At 51.6% G+C, this 15,185-nt stretch overlaps 1 protein-coding gene across 7 annotated transcripts in view; it reads left to right on the top strand.

Annotated features, from left to right (window-relative positions):
• Positions 1-15,185, top strand: part of ZNF536 (zinc finger protein 536) — a 423,563-nt gene that overhangs the window by 193,356 nt on the left and 215,022 nt on the right. The window lies entirely within an intron of this gene.

Raw genomic sequence — 15,185 nt, forward strand, 5'->3', positions numbered from 1 at the left:
GCGATACAGCTTTGGGGTCTAAAATAGCAAAGCAGAAAATCTGTCATCAAAATGTCTGTGAAACGCTGAAGCTTCCTGGCCCGGTTTGGGGGAAAGAAAAAAAAAAGGCCCCCAAAACAACAACAACAAAAAAAGCCCACTAGCCTAAGACAGCTAAATTAAAATCGCTACCTAACAGCAGGTAAGCTTGTTGCCTGCCTCTGTATTTTCAAAGTCCCTTTCTAATGGATGGTAAATTGAAAGTTATATCTCTAGCCTTTTATAAAGAAAGCATCTCGCTAATACTGTAATCATTCTGCAGCCTAACAACAGAGGAAATCACGCCATAACAAATACCCTGTTACTAATGGCAACATTGATTTCTGCAATCAGCCATTAAGTCTAGAAAATGAAAGACAGTTTGAGGCACCTCAAGGCACCGCGTTGCCCACTGTTAAAGGCGTGGTGGGACACCGTCGAGGGTCGTTTTGGTGAAGTTTTTTTTCCTTTCTTTTTCCTTTTTTCCCTTCTGGGTTCCGATAAATATTTCCGTATCGGGAGCATTTGGCTGCTGTAGTTCGTAAGTAGATGTCACTTGAGTTTTGCTGTCATTGTCACGCTTCAGCATCCCCCCCACCCCACCCCCTGTTCTTGCAGGACAAAACTGGTATTAAAATAAAGTGTGAGTCTGCGGGCTTGTTACAAACCAGTAAAGAATGGTTAACGCACATAAGTCTGAGCTGCACATTCCAGAGATTCCGATAGCTCTTAATGCTGCTGTTTAAATACCCATGAAACACACTGTCTACTCCTGGAGTCCTGGGCTCCCTTGCGATTTATTTCCGGAGGGGCCCCCTGGCAGAGTCTGACCAGGACCTCGAGGAGCGCGGAGGGGTGAGGCTCCCCGGCGCGCCGAGTGACTGCTGCGCGGAACGTACGAGGTGCTAGGGAAGGGTGTGCGAGTTTCCTGGCCTGACAGCAGGAACTCCAGAAAAAAACGGATCTCTCATGCCGAGGCAGCCAAGTGCCAGGCGGGCCCCATCAGGAGGGACGCTTTCCACCCTCCTAGGGAGAGGGCCCGCATTCTGGGGAGCGTCGTCTCACTGTTTCTGGATCCGGGGTCTTTAAGGGGGCACAAAGCAGAGGGCAGACTGGCTCCCCTAAGTTTTTGGAGTGATGTGGAGTTAACATTGACAGATTTTCATCCCTCTCCCAGACCTGCTGAAACGAAAAGGTCTCCGCAGAATATTCCGGCACCAAATGTTCGGCTTTTATTAATGACGTGTTTACCATGTTTTTCCCACCTTCTGGCCAAGTGATAGCCTCGTGCTATTCTATCTCTGTAGTTTCCATATCTGTCCATACTCGGTTGAAAAAACCCATTTTGCTTAAAAGAACCAACCGGGCTTACAACTCAAGGGAGAATTATTCTTGAGTTGTGGTTATCTTCTCACTTTTATTTCCCTCATTGAAGTATTTTACAATTGTGAATACCGATTCTTTCCTTTCTGGTTGACTTCTTTGTTTTCTTCATATTCAAATTAGACCCTTTCATAATTTTCCGACTAAGTAGGAAAATTGATGGCATACCAATAGGCAGGCCAAATCAGCAGCACGCCTGGGGCATTCAGGTTTTCCTGGGATTAGGACCCTTAACCAAATCTGGTTAGTCTTCCCTCTGATTTCTAACGAGTATGACTTGTATAAAGTGCTATTAAAATAAGCATTTACATAAAAATCTTGACACAATAGGCATTTTTCTTATTACCTGTTAGAAACCTGCAAGGTGAAGGGGGAAAAAAATCTTTAAGCCCTTAAGTAAAGAAAGGAGTACTTATTAAGGCTTTTATTAAGAAATAACCGCAAAACACGGTTTTACAAATTTCTCAGACTGCATAACAATGTTGCAAAACTTAATTTGCATCACTTGATTCTTTTTTTGTTGAAAACTGGGTCAGTAGGGCCTGAGAAACTATTTTTTCAGATCTTAACCAGTGAATTCTTCTTTATAAATCGCTGCTCTTAACATGATAGTAGTTCTGAATTCATCATAAAAAACCTTTTTACAGAGAGCCTCTTAGAACAGATCTCCAGAAGAAGGCTTACAATGAGTGGCAGAGACGTCCTTTGTTATCTGATGTAATTCTTTGCAAAGGAGGATTGGGAACGGAGTGGCTGTTTAAAAATGTCTTGCTCAGACCGAGACGAAGAAGGGGTCAAGTTTGCAATCAAACAGTTACTGCCGAGATGGGCGACTGTCACTGGCTAGGCTAATGTGGGATGCAGCTGTTTGTTATGTGAGCAAAAGAATGTTTGAATCAGTGAACATGTGAAAGTGATTCCAGTGAACCAGAAAATGTGTTTGTTCTTTGGCTTTCCAGACTGCTGAGAACGGAGCTTAAGATCAACCGCGAAAACTAGGACCTTTGACAAATTGAGAGGTCATATTTTCTAACAGAAAATGGACAAAACCAGTCACGTGGATCACTTCCCCATCTTTCCCCTTTGTTTTATTTTTGTTGTTGTTGTTTGTGGTTTGTTGTCGATTTGACTTCCCGATAATTTTACACCATCGGAGATGTCATTTCTGCCTCCATGGACGACGCAAAGGGAAACTATTTGGAAAGCAGCAGCTTATAAATTTTACTCTTTTATGACATTTAGAAAGCGGGGCGGCTGTTTTGACGCTCCCTCATTTTCTGGCTCGCGTGCAAACGCTCCGATGGCATTAATCTCAGCATCTCTCCCCAAAACCTCGATGGAGACTGTGCTCAGATCGGAGCTTTACTCTGAGCCAGAAGACGACCAAAGTTCTGTTTCTTTAGGTTTTGCCTTGGAAACCACGCTCAGAATAATTAAAACTTAATGTACTAAGAAACGATACTGTTCATTATATCCAACAGGGTACTTACCTTCTGCATTCCCCATAATTTGGGAGAGGGGCTAATTGAAGTGTTGACGGTGGGAAGGGGGTAATTGAATGCATTGACCCTCTGTTCATTAAATAAAGTCGGCTAAGTTACGTGATCAATGGAAAGCCAGGGAGAGATGCAAAGATGAAAACAGCGTTAACCCCTACTACTTCTGGTATTATATTTTGAGATGGTCAAGGCTTATTTGATCAGCTGGGCTGGAAGCCTTGTGGGGTCGTCTTTTGTTGCCCGAGCTGCATTCCTGAAATGCTGGGTCTCCAATCCTGCATACGTCCATTGACCAAGGCATCAAAGGCCTTTATCCTGGGCTCCCTTGCACTTACATTGGGCGTCTAGTGATATGATAGATTTTCTTTCTTTTCCACCTCTTTTTCTGATGTGGTTCCTCCTCCCTGCCCCCATCCGCCATAACCACTGCCTGCTCCACCAACAAATCTGGGCACCCCAAAGAAGGGGGGGGGGAGAAAAAGAAAAAGAAAAAATTTAAGTCTGAGGATTAAGATCTTCATTTTTTTTTTTTTTGCTTGTGCATTCCAATTGTTCTTAAAATATTTGGCAATGTCAATTAGTAACTGAGCAGAGTTAGCTGATGAACACAATTTTCCAGTAGACTGAGCACCCTATTGTTGCCGAGCGAACAGCAGATTTCTGAGGTCATTATCATTCGCTGGTTGCTTGGCCCAGCTGCTTCCTGCTGCAAAAGCCAAACTTTATACTGGAGCTCGGGGATGGCGTGCAGCAACAGGGGGCTGGGAGGGGGAAGAGGGGAGCTGGCTGCAGAGCCGAAGACAGTCATTATCAGCAGAGGAAACAGAAAGTAAAAGTTTCCAGGCAATTCCAGGAAAACTGCCCTATCAGGCTTCTTCCTCCTGTTCCTCTCCAAGCACCTTCAGCCTCCAGGCAGGGAATTCAAAGGACCAGGGACGCCCCGTGGGCATTGTGGCAACTAATCTCTTCGCTGAGCTTAGAATTTTGGAAAACAATAATCCCATTTACAAATTTACTTAAAAATTGTTAACCCAGTCTGTGGCATGTGAGTGATCCCTCCTAGATAGATGCCTTCATTTTTTTAAAAAACAGGAAAAAGGAAGAAAAGAAAAACAAGTCCCTTTACAAAGATGGAATGACTTTCCTGAAATTAGCAAACTTGAGGATGACAAACAGGGAACATTATGTCATTTTCCAGAGGGAACTTTTGAGCAGATAATAGTTTGAAATTCCTTGTAAAATCAAATTTAATGTGGAAGGCTCCCCCTGCCCTTTCCAGCTTCCTTTTTCTCCTGCCCCCCTCCCTCGCCCACCCCCTAATTTGGGAGCTGGTTCAGTGAGATGAAAGGCTGCACTTTTTTAAAGCTCAGCTGTTAAAACTGAGCGCCATATGCAGCCCTTCCATCCCCGATGTGGAAGCGTGTGCGGGCGGCCGCCGTGTTGGTGGAGATTTACGGAGGCTCGGCTGCGTGTGCCGAAGCTGTCCCCAGGCAGATGCTGGGGGCCCTTCCTGCACGGGCAGTGGCCCCCCACCGGGGCTAATGCGCCAGCCAGACTTGGACTGACTCCTGGCAGGTGTCGGATGGGCCGGAGGTCAGAGGGCTGGAGGTCAGAGAGCCAGGTGGGCTCCCTCTGGTCCCTCACCTTTCGGCTGGGTCTGGGCACTGAGCGAGGACAGGGATTCAGAAGATTCTCCTCCTGATCTATGTTTCCCCTTCACTGCGTGCACTTTGAGTATCTTGTGTCCAGGAGCAATGCTGTGGGGACACTCGGTCCCACCTGGGGCTTTTCCTGCCTCTCTCACCCGCCATGCACGGAGCTATAAATCCCACTTCCACAGGGCTGCCCGATGGCGCTGTCACTTAGCATTTCAGAAAGAGAGAAATTGCACTGACTCTAAAAATCTTCACATTGGGAGTGTGATATAAAAGATGTGTGACATAAAATCCCGGAAGCAAAGCTTCTTCAACGATCGGGTGGATTCCCAGGACGGACACCGTTTTGTGTGGGAGGATCCGACTCCTGGCCCCAGGGTCCCTCAGGCCCCTCCCCTGTTGGCAGCTCACCACCTCCACTTGCCCATCCTCATGGTGGGCACCGCGGGGTCGGGCTCCCCCCATGGCCCGAGGGCTCTGGGGGGTGCTGCGTTCCCACCCAGCGCTCCGAGAGGTCCAGGGTGCTCACTGGGCGTCTCTTCTGTAACGCATGTTAACTCGAGGAACGTATGCGTTGATTTAATTCTAAATTTGATGGTAATCAGAAAAACAGATTCGCCGAGGACAGGTTACAACAAAGCAAAGAACTAAGCAAGCGGCTTTCAAAATAGAGCGTGAAGCATTAGCCGCGTGATTCCCATTGATTGGAACAGGAGGTTCCAGGCTTGGGTTCTGGCTACCACCTTGGATGTGTTGGGGCTGGGATGGGCAGTGTGACTTACAGATGGCCACACGTGGCCAGAAGCAGGCAGGGATCATGAGATTCTAGGAGCCACCTTGCCTTATATCTCAGCCATTTCCTGTGTCCACGCTCCTTGGAGAGAAGATTCTGGAAGGGGGCCCTGATATCTCGGGTGGGTGGAGTCAGGGGCAAGCTTCAACAAGTCTCCCATTTTACTGGGTCTCAAGATGCCACTGGGCTGAAGAGGGAGATCACTGGGAGGCGTGGAGCTCCTGAGAGGGAGGGCAGAGGGAATCCTGGGGAAACATCCGTGTTGGGAGCGCTCTGCCGCGTTCTGAGCCTGTGAGGTCAGAGCGGGAGTGAGCAGCTGACTCCTTTAACTGCCGGACTGCTTTGGGGCCTTGATGGTAGGGGTGGAGAAACACCTGCAGAGATCAGGAGATTGTATTTGTGCAGACATCCCAAATTCGTGATGACTGGGCTGGGACCTTTGCCATCTGCTCCCCTTGGGCTCGCTTACTGCCTTTCTGGGTTTGTCACCTCCCTATGCCTCCCTGTCCTCAGTCAGTGTCTGACAACTCCCTGCACTTTGGCAGAGGAGGCTGGCCCACTGAAGAAGGAGGAGGGGGTGCAGAGAGGAAACGGGGCTCTCCAGCAGGGTGCAGGGCAGGTGGTGGGGGCTCTCTGTTCTCCCAGGAAGTGAGCCTCGCAGCAGCTGAGAGGAGCCTTGGGTCCCCCTTGCCTCTTCCTGGCAGGACGGGGCTACGGCAACATTTACTTAAGCTGTGGAGTTTGGCAGTGCCGCCGCCAGGCGCCATCTGGAAAGCCCTTCTCAGAAAGCCGTGGACCCTCCCAGAAGAGCTCAGGGGAGCAGGACTTGGGCAGAGCTTTGGGGCTTTTTTTTTTTCCCCTTCTTCTCAGGTAGAACCTGAACATGGAGGCACCTGAGCAGGGCACGGGGGGTTGGGGTCCTCTGGAAGCCGCGTGGCTGACCCAGGTCCTCTCCACGGGCTCGTGGCTGTTCTTTCCACCAGGCGGGCCTCTCTGCACGCAAGTCCTGAGCCAGATCTGGTTTAGCTTTTCTTTGTTGGGAGTGCACTCGATTTCCTGGGGTGGTGTTTCCATTTATGTATTTTGTATTGTGTTCCGCTTAGTGTTTTCACCTGAGTCCTGGTATGTCGTGCGTACAGAGGTGTGGAGCCGGCCAAGGCAGTTCTGGTTAGTTACTGACACTACCCCGTAATAACAGGCCTTGTTCACAGAACATAAGAAACGAATGTTGTGCCTCTCAGCTCTGCTGGGGAGACAGGACTGAGATCCCGAGGCTTGGCTTGGGACAAACAGGGCCCAGCTAAGCACAGAGATTTGCCACCATCCTTTCCCTGATCCACATCTTCAAAAACAGCTGCTGAGCCCCAAAACAATGCATGTCTGAACACTCCCGACAGCTACCTGATGGGTGGGCCGAGGCACAAAGGGAGTCGTGCTGAACGCCGGTGGGATTCATGGGCTCAGTTTTGTTTTCTTCTCCCGCCGAGGGAAAGGGGTCCAGGGCGTAGCTTCTTCTTAGGGGACCCATCTCCTTGTTGCTGTGAGCCTTGGGATTTTGTGGGACACGTGACATGTGTCGGAGAGAAGCGTGAGGCACAGCACAAGCTGACTCCTTGGCTGGGTTGCCCACTGCACCACGGTGGGGGGCAGGGTGGCCTGCCAGGTGCTAGAAGGAGGACACGGGTGGCAGGTGGGCTTGGTTTTCAGTACCTGGTCTCTTGCTTCAAAAGACTGCGCTCAGTTTTCAGCTTTTCCTGGGAGGCAGGGTACGCCTTTGGGAAACTTTCCTATGTTTTACCCTGGGCCTTGGGTCCAGAACATTCCACAGAGGAATCCAGTCTTTCTCTGGTGGAGGCAGAATTGTTGGACTGGAATTTGGGTGGCCACCAGTTCTGTCTTCTTGTCTGACCTCAGCTCCAAAGCCATTGGACGTGCGACGAAACAGCACCGCGCCACGAAGCTCTCTCCTCATTAAAGTAATGCCCCGGAACTCGACTGGGTGGTTGTCATCCGTGCTTTTTGGACACCCTCAGTTGTCTTCAATCATCTTGAAAGGCATTTTGGAATATTTCCAGCTTGCTTATGTTTAGTTCAGTTCAACATGAAATGTATGCAGCGGTTGTTTCCTTGAAGACCGAGACAGATTCGTGTGTCTCTTCGCTGCTAAATATGTTCTGTTGAATTTGTTGCTAAAATAGGTGTTTTAATTTTTTTTTTTAAGTAATTTGCCCTGAAAAATCGAAGTGATCCCTTAGCAAAGCTGAGGTCTGACATAAAATAATTGCTATTATGGGAGACAGGCTGGCAGGGCTGAGCCCCATCTCAGCTGGGGCTTGACCCCCTCCGAAAAGTCCCTTACAGATGACCTTCAAACCCTTTCCACTTGGCATCCACCAAGAGGGACGCTTCCTGACTTCTTTGTTGTTATTGCTGTCAGCCAATGACATTTTTGTCATTTTACTCGTCTTGGGTATTTAGAAAATAAGAATAAATAAAAATAAAAATAACTTTTAAATAGGCATGCTCACCATCACTCGGAGATAATTAGCACATCCTTTTCCAGTCCCCCCATGGGCCGACAGATGAATTTAGCCAGATAAGATCAAACAGCACATAATTCTGTATGCTATAGTTTTTACTTAAGCATATACCATTTATTGTTGGTATATGCTTGAATATTCTACACAAGGGTCAGCAAACTTATATTTATTAAACATTTTAGGTGCTGCCGGCCATGTGGTCTCTGTTTGAACTCCTCACCTCTGTCATCAATGGAAGTGTGTAATAGTCTTCCGATAAGAGTTTATTTACAAAATTGAGTAACAGGTGGATTTGGCCCATGAGCTGCCCTTGGCAGACTCCTGTTCAACACAATAGCTGTGCTTTTCTTTCTTTAAAAGCTTTACACAAGTAATATGTTCTTTGAGAAAATATTAGAAATATAGAGAAGCAAAGGGAAACAAAATTGACATCTGTAAAATGGTTTAGACAGTCTCCTACCTGCAGAGCGTAATAGAACTTGCTTCCATTCTGTTTTTCCGGCACCCAATCTTTCTGATCCTCTGCACAATTATTTTCTGAGGGAAGCTCCCCGGAGCGGACTCCCTGGTCGCAGGCGGGCCACCCTGGGGCTGCAGGTGTGTATTATGGAGGCTCTACCTCCTGAGGCCATCTCTTCCTGTAGTTTTTAACCGTGAAAATGCTCCTCCCAGGATTCTGCTGAGCTCTGTCTCCCTGAGGCTAGTCACCAGGCTTCTCTGCGGCTCATCTGTGCATCAAATACTCATCGGTTCATTCGTTTGTGCGTTCATTCATTCATTCATTCTTTCATTCAAGGACAAAATGCTTATGCAGTAGGTTCTGAACCGAGCAATGCGCCAGGTCCTAGGGGTGCAAAGGTGAGTAGGGACATACCTGGGCATCCAGAGGTGCAGACCCCGGGACGCCCAGGACATGTCATTAAGCAGAGTGAGACAGACCCTCGGGGGCCCCACTCCCCAGCCTGGGGATCACCGATTCATCTGGGAGCCCACATTTGCTCCCGAGGGACCTAGGAAGGTGAAGGGACCTCCTTTATCACCTAAGGGAGTCCTTTGGCAGGCCATGCTTTCCCTCTGCAGGATCTGACTGATCCAAGAACTTTTAGGGGAAACAGATGCCCCAGCTCAGCCCCTAGGATGTGGCTGTGAGCTAGAGTTAGAATCACTTTCTTGCTGCAGAAGAGGTCCTGTAGGGAAGTCTAGGGGGTGCTTTTGAGGAAGACCTCCCCTCCTCCCCCGGGGCAGGGAAGAGGCAGGAGGAGAACGCAGAGGGTTTTGTAGCTTTGCTGCAGGGCTGTTGGGTAGCATCCTGCACTCTCCAGGTGGCCCAGAGCAGGGAAGGGAGCAGCAGGGGTTGGGGCAGGCTCCATGTGCTGTGGGTGAGGGGCCAAGTCAAGTGTCAGGTGGCCTGGGGCCTCCCAACTCACCTGAGTTCAGAACTGCCCACTCCTTCCCCACAGAGATCAGGTGAGTCATGTGGGGCCCTCTACCCCCTCATATGCCCAAACACCCACCCTCGGCAGCATGAGTATAGAATCATGGGCAGGGTAGACAGAGCCGTTTTTCTGGTTGGGTATTGGGGCATGAACACAGAGCCACTGTGAGATTGGGGGAAATAATTTCCCCTAGTACACATCAGACCTCAGCACCCCTTTATTTTCTGTGAAATAAAATCTCATAAGCCTGGCTATTAACCCAGAGACAATTGTATCTTCTAATGTTTAAGAAAGGGCTCAGAGCAGACCACACACACTTCAGCGCCACCTGCCCCCACCCCCAACTTCAGCTTTCGACCAATCATTGGACTATGTGAGCAGCTCACTCCTCTTCCCTGAGCCCCGGGTTTTTCATCCACATGGCTGGAGTGGAGTGGGAAGTCTAGAAGGCTCTGAGGCTCCCTTCATCTCCTCTGTTCTCTCCTCTTGTCTCCCCTCCCTTCCCAAACCTTTCCATGACCCAAGGGTAACTTCCAACTATCTCTTCCACTGTTCCCTAAGTCGAGGGAAGTTCACAGTCTGAGGATTTGGTGGATTTCTTGTTGCTACTTGTGTCTGCGCCTCGAGCAGGGGGCGAGGCCACATCATGCCTGCAGGGCCGGGGGGCCTGGTGAGACCCTCATTTATTTCCCTTCCGGCCAGGTGCCTTTCCACTTGCTATCCCTGTCTGAGAGCCTACTGGCCATGGAGATAGTCAGTGCTGCTGCTGGGAGGGCACCGCCAGGGTCTGTCACCCAGTGCGGTCAGCCGAAGGCTTGCTTTTCCATTTGTCCCCATGGACATGGCAGAGGGCTCTGGGGCTGGCCCCTAGAAGCTGTGTGGCCTGGCGAGGGCCACTCAGCCTCTCTGTGCCTCAGTGTCCGTGGTGCATGTATCTTTCTAGAAAAGGCTTAGCACAATCCCTGGCACGAGGACATGCTCACTAAAGTGGCCTGTTATTAGGATTCTTCCTGCACCATGCAGTACAAAAAATAAGTAGGTAAAAAATGAGAAACTTGGCCAGTGGCTTGTGCTGCAGGTCACACAGCACCGAAGGGCCAGCCTCGATGATTTAGTTTCACAGGATCTAGCTGGCACTTGCCAGAGTCCTGAGTGAAGCAGTGGGATTAGTTGGGCTTGTCCCACCATTTCCACTGGAGAATGATTGGGGCCCTTCTGACACTGTCCTGGGAAGGCAGCTCCCTTCCTTCACACAGGACCCTGTCAAGTGATCCTTCCTCTGTCCAATTTCCTCACATATTTTGTTGCCGCAAAATAATCCCAATTCAAACTGTCTTTGCAACTATAACTACAGGGCTTCAGTGGTTCAAGTCACTGAAAGATCTGGGGACTGGTCTGTGATGCAGACTTAGCCGATGGTGTTCCCAAGATTTCCTCTCCTCATAGTGGCAAAAAGGCTGCCTCAGCTGAGACCTCACATCCCCATACCACCTCTCAAAGGAGCGCTCTCCTCTGGAGGCCCAACAACTATCCCTTTGCATTTTGTTACATTGTAGTGTGTTATTATGCCCATTTCTGAATCAGTCCCTGTGGCCAGGGTACTGGGATGCCCCTGCTTATGTCAAGCAGGACTCACCTCTGGGTGGGGGATGGGGAATCTCATCCAGGCCAGTAGCTGTGAATGGGAAAGACAAGTTTTTCCCGTAGAGATTCAGATGAAAGGAAGCCTAGAGCCTGAGCAGCACGACTGTCCAAAATGTCACAGCTCTGAGGTCCTGCCAGCAGTGGAAGCATTTGCCGTCTTGTTTGGGACATCTGGAAACACGTCACGGCCTCCCAAGCCAGGCAGCTGAAGGCCTGTCCAAGGCTACCTCGTCCCTTCGCCCAGGACTTTCTGGGATAGGACTGCGCTGGGCAGGAGAACAGTTCATTGGTGATTGTCTGCAGGTGCCTGTTTCTGTTTCTTCTCTTCTTGTACTACGGAGCTTCGTCTGAGCCTGGCAACGAAGACCGCTGCCCCCCAGAGTCTTCCTGTATGTCTCCGGCATGTCTTCCTGTATGTCCCCTGTGTGCCCAGGCCTGGTTCCCGGGCACACCAGTGGCAGGAGGATGGGCCGGTGAGGAAGAAAAGGTGAGATTTCTTGCTGCAGAGGAGAAGGTGGCGTGGCTTTGGGGGGCGGCAACTACAGCAGAGAGCGGGGAGAGCACAGAGCAGCACGGTTGCCGGCACGGGTCCTGGCACGGAGTGGCTTTCCCAGACGAAGGGGAGCAGCCTGGTCCTTTCCTCCCACAACTTCCACCTCTGCTGCCCCCTCCGCAGGTAGGGACATGGTGATCATGCAAAAACGTGCACATGTCTTACTTAGGTCTGAGAGGACAAGCTGGGAGAGGAAATGGCAGGTGCCTGCTGACTGCTCCCCGCCCCCACCCCACCCCCAAAAGGGCTGGGCGTCACTATCCCCACTCCTAGGCTGAACAGAAGGAGATTTACACCAACCTTGGGCCGTGGTTTCCAAGTGCTCCATGGGAGGCACGGCCGGGACCTGGCCTTCCCAGAGCCCGCTGTCTGGCCGGGGAGAACATGTTATCTATCCAACGAGTAAACTGAGGCATGGGGAGGCTCTATCAGGTTAAGAAGGGGCCAAGTGGGGGACCTGGGATTGAAGCCCAGCTCTGTCTGACCCTCGCCTTTTAATTCCTCTGTTGGGTCCGAACCTGGGATGAATGGCCTGGATGATAGAGGTCCTGCTCACTTGCCCCATCTCTAGCTTTAGTTAAATCAGGCTCTGGGGAACACAGACTTGACTCCTTCCGTCTGGCCCAGCACTGGTTCAGCCCTGCCGAGGAGTGACAGGGGGCCCACCCCAAGCTCCACACGGACACTTGAAGTCATCCCTAAGCCTATGGTTTCCGATACTCCTGCTCCTCCCCTTATCAAGGTCATACGCACCACAGGTCACCAGTGTCTTCAGAACATGTCCTCAGGGTGCCTCTAGCGGTCCATGGTGGGGAGAATGAGGCCCCAGGAACATGGCCTGGTGATGGGGACCTGGTTCAGACTTAGCAGATCTGGTTCTTGGCCCGTGGGAGCTTGCCTGGGTCTCAGTTTCCCCCATCTTTCCAAACACTGACCTGCTCTGCCAGCATCATTTACACGCCCTGCTTTGCAGGCTGGCACGGGAAGGGGGTGCGGTATGGATGGGGGCACACAGGACAGGACAGAGAGCGCAGGCAGAGGCCCACTGCTGGCCTGCGCCGGCGCTGGCTGGTGAGCGGACCCACAGAGCTCCACCGAGAAGTGGGCTCTCTTCAGCCCTGCTCCTCTCTGTGAGGAGAAGAGGGGGAAATCCCCCACTGGCAGATGAAGAGAAAGAGAAGGGGCGGTCTCTAATCCTCCCCCCTCTGAGGTGTAAATTAGGAGGACAGAATTCTCATCTGGGAAGCCTTTCAGAGGAGGAGATGTGGAATTCTTTATTGTCGTGTGTCGTGTGTCATGGCACCAAAGGCTGAACCAAGTGGCCACTTCACCCGGGCCAGTGCCGCGGAGCATGCTGGGAGCTGCCGCTCGGCCCTGCATGCACTGGGGTGCTCCTGGGAAAGGGCCCAGGCTCATCTGGGGGCCGAGTCGGTGTCCTGGGTGGGGAGGGGAGCATGAGTGGGTTCACACTGCCCGGAGCGGCTGGGAATGGAGGCTTCTTTGGGACCCTGTGCCTTTGTGATGGGGGCTCGTGTACCTGAATGTCCGCCGTGGGTGCTGCTGGGAGGGCGGTCATGTCCTGGGCTGGCGTTGTCATGTGCTTGTCTGGAAGTGCCTTTTTTTCTGGTTGTAGGTCCTGAGGGGGTGTGTGCTGCTGTGAGCGTGGTGTGTGTGTGTTTAAGTGTAGGCTGGGTGTCCTGGGATGTGGATGTAGTGGTCTGCAGGCAGGTGTGCCTACGTCGGGGCGTGTGCTAATGTGTATAAGGGGGAGAGGGGTTGGGGTGTGACTATCAGCTGGTGTACGTGGGTACTGGCATGTACGTTAGGATGTAATTTGGGGTCTGTGCATATGTTGGTGTGGCTGTGTGGTTTGGGGCGTGCATAGTTGAGTGTTGACACACGTTGGTAATGGATGTGTGTGTTGTGTGTCTGGTGTGGTTGTGTGTGTTGGAAAGTGCATCAGCGTGTGTGTATGAAGATATGTGGGTTGGGATGTGTATGGGTAAGGGGGGGTATGGTGGGCAGCGTGATGGGACTATGGTACTATTATTACCAACTATTATGCAGGCTTGTTTGTCCCCCGCCAAGCATTGTGACCCTTGAGTTTCCTTGCAGGAAGAGAAACGGGGTTCTGAGCAAGTCCCGCCCCCTTTCCCAGAACCTCAGAATGTTGCTAATGGGGTCCTCCCTCCCGATGTTAGCTCAGCCTCAGGCAGATCTGGCTGCTGAGGGGCCAGCTGGCAAATGCAGTAGGGCCTTGTCTTCCAGCATCTCACACCCAGGCCTCTACGGCCTCAAGCTCCTCTTGGAAGATGCTGGGGCTTATGAGGGCCAGGGGTCCCAACCAGGGAGCCTCTGTTCTGGAGCTTGGCCAACTGTATGTGTCTCTGGGGTAGAAGCAAAACCCTCACGAGGGCAGGAGCATTTCGATCATGGCCCCCCACTCGGAGCATCGGATCCAGCAGGTGGTCAGGGAATGCTGGTCAGCTCACCCAGAATGAATTGAACAGCTCTCACCCAGCACAAGGGGCACTTGCCTGGGAGCCAGTCAGGACTCGGTCCTTCCCAACACTCCTCCTCGATGTGCCAAAGAGCCTACAGTCACAGTACGGAGACTGGCAATACAGACTCACAATGCGGTCACTACCAGCTGGCCAGGCCTCCCTCTGCCAGGGAAGGGAGGACGGGAGCGCACAAGGGGGTGAGGGGGCATTGAGACAGGACAGGGTTTGGACGTGTAGCTCTGGGAAGAAGCCCTCACGTGATGTGCTCAGTTTGCCATCAACACCCACGGCATCCCCTCTCTGGGGCGCTGGCAACCTTGGCTCCATGTCCAGATCCTCCCCCTTTGATGCCCATCCCCCATGTGCCTCAGAGCGTCTTTCTCTCCTTCCTTCCCCTCCTTGGATGCTCTAGCATCCATGTGCCCGTCGGAGGCCAGGATAGCGCAGTCCTGTGGTCGGCGGAGTGTGGACCACCTCTGCTCTGTGGCAGCAGTGTGGAAAACGAGTCCGCAGCCACTTTCCTATTGAGCTGGCCACATTTTGTGGCTGCCACAGATAACCTAGGAGAGCAGCCCCAAGGGTTGGCAGGGGTGTGGTTGGAGATAAGCCTCATGGAGCTCGCCACAGGCAGGAACTTCAGCATGGTGCCCCAGACTAGTAGCAGGCATTGGGGGGTCGGTTTGGTCAAAGTCTGGGGGCCACTTGGGCACTGAGCCCTGGAGGAGCTCTGGAGCAAAGGGCTTTTCGCTGACCTCTGTGTGCCTGGGGCATAGGGATCCCCTTTTCCTGAAACGTCAACCCATCTCCTACTAGCCATTTCATAAATGCAGACAGAAAAAAAAACTGTTGAGGGGGGGCGCTTCACATGGTGGGTCAGGGCAGCCATGAGTCTGGTGGAAGTTTTCCTGGACGTCACACGGAGCCATGAGACCCCGGGTCACCTCCGCACAGCTTCGGCTGCAGATTTGTAAAACCAAGGGCTTTGCAGTCGACTGTCCTTTTTTGGTCGACTGTTGAGGAATCTCTGACGTACGAGCCCTAGTTGGAGAAGCCCGCAAGGCTCTGGGAGACGGGGGGGACAAGGAAGCCATGAGTGGCAGAGAAGGAGGGCGCCCCTGAGGGAAAATCATTCCTCCAGGATGGGGCTTCTCTTATTTGAG

Source organism: Meles meles, chromosome 19 (genome assembly GCF_922984935.1).
Source record: "Meles meles chromosome 19, mMelMel3.1 paternal haplotype, whole genome shotgun sequence".
In the NCBI taxonomy this organism is placed as follows: Eukaryota; Metazoa; Chordata; class Mammalia; order Carnivora; family Mustelidae; genus Meles; species Meles meles.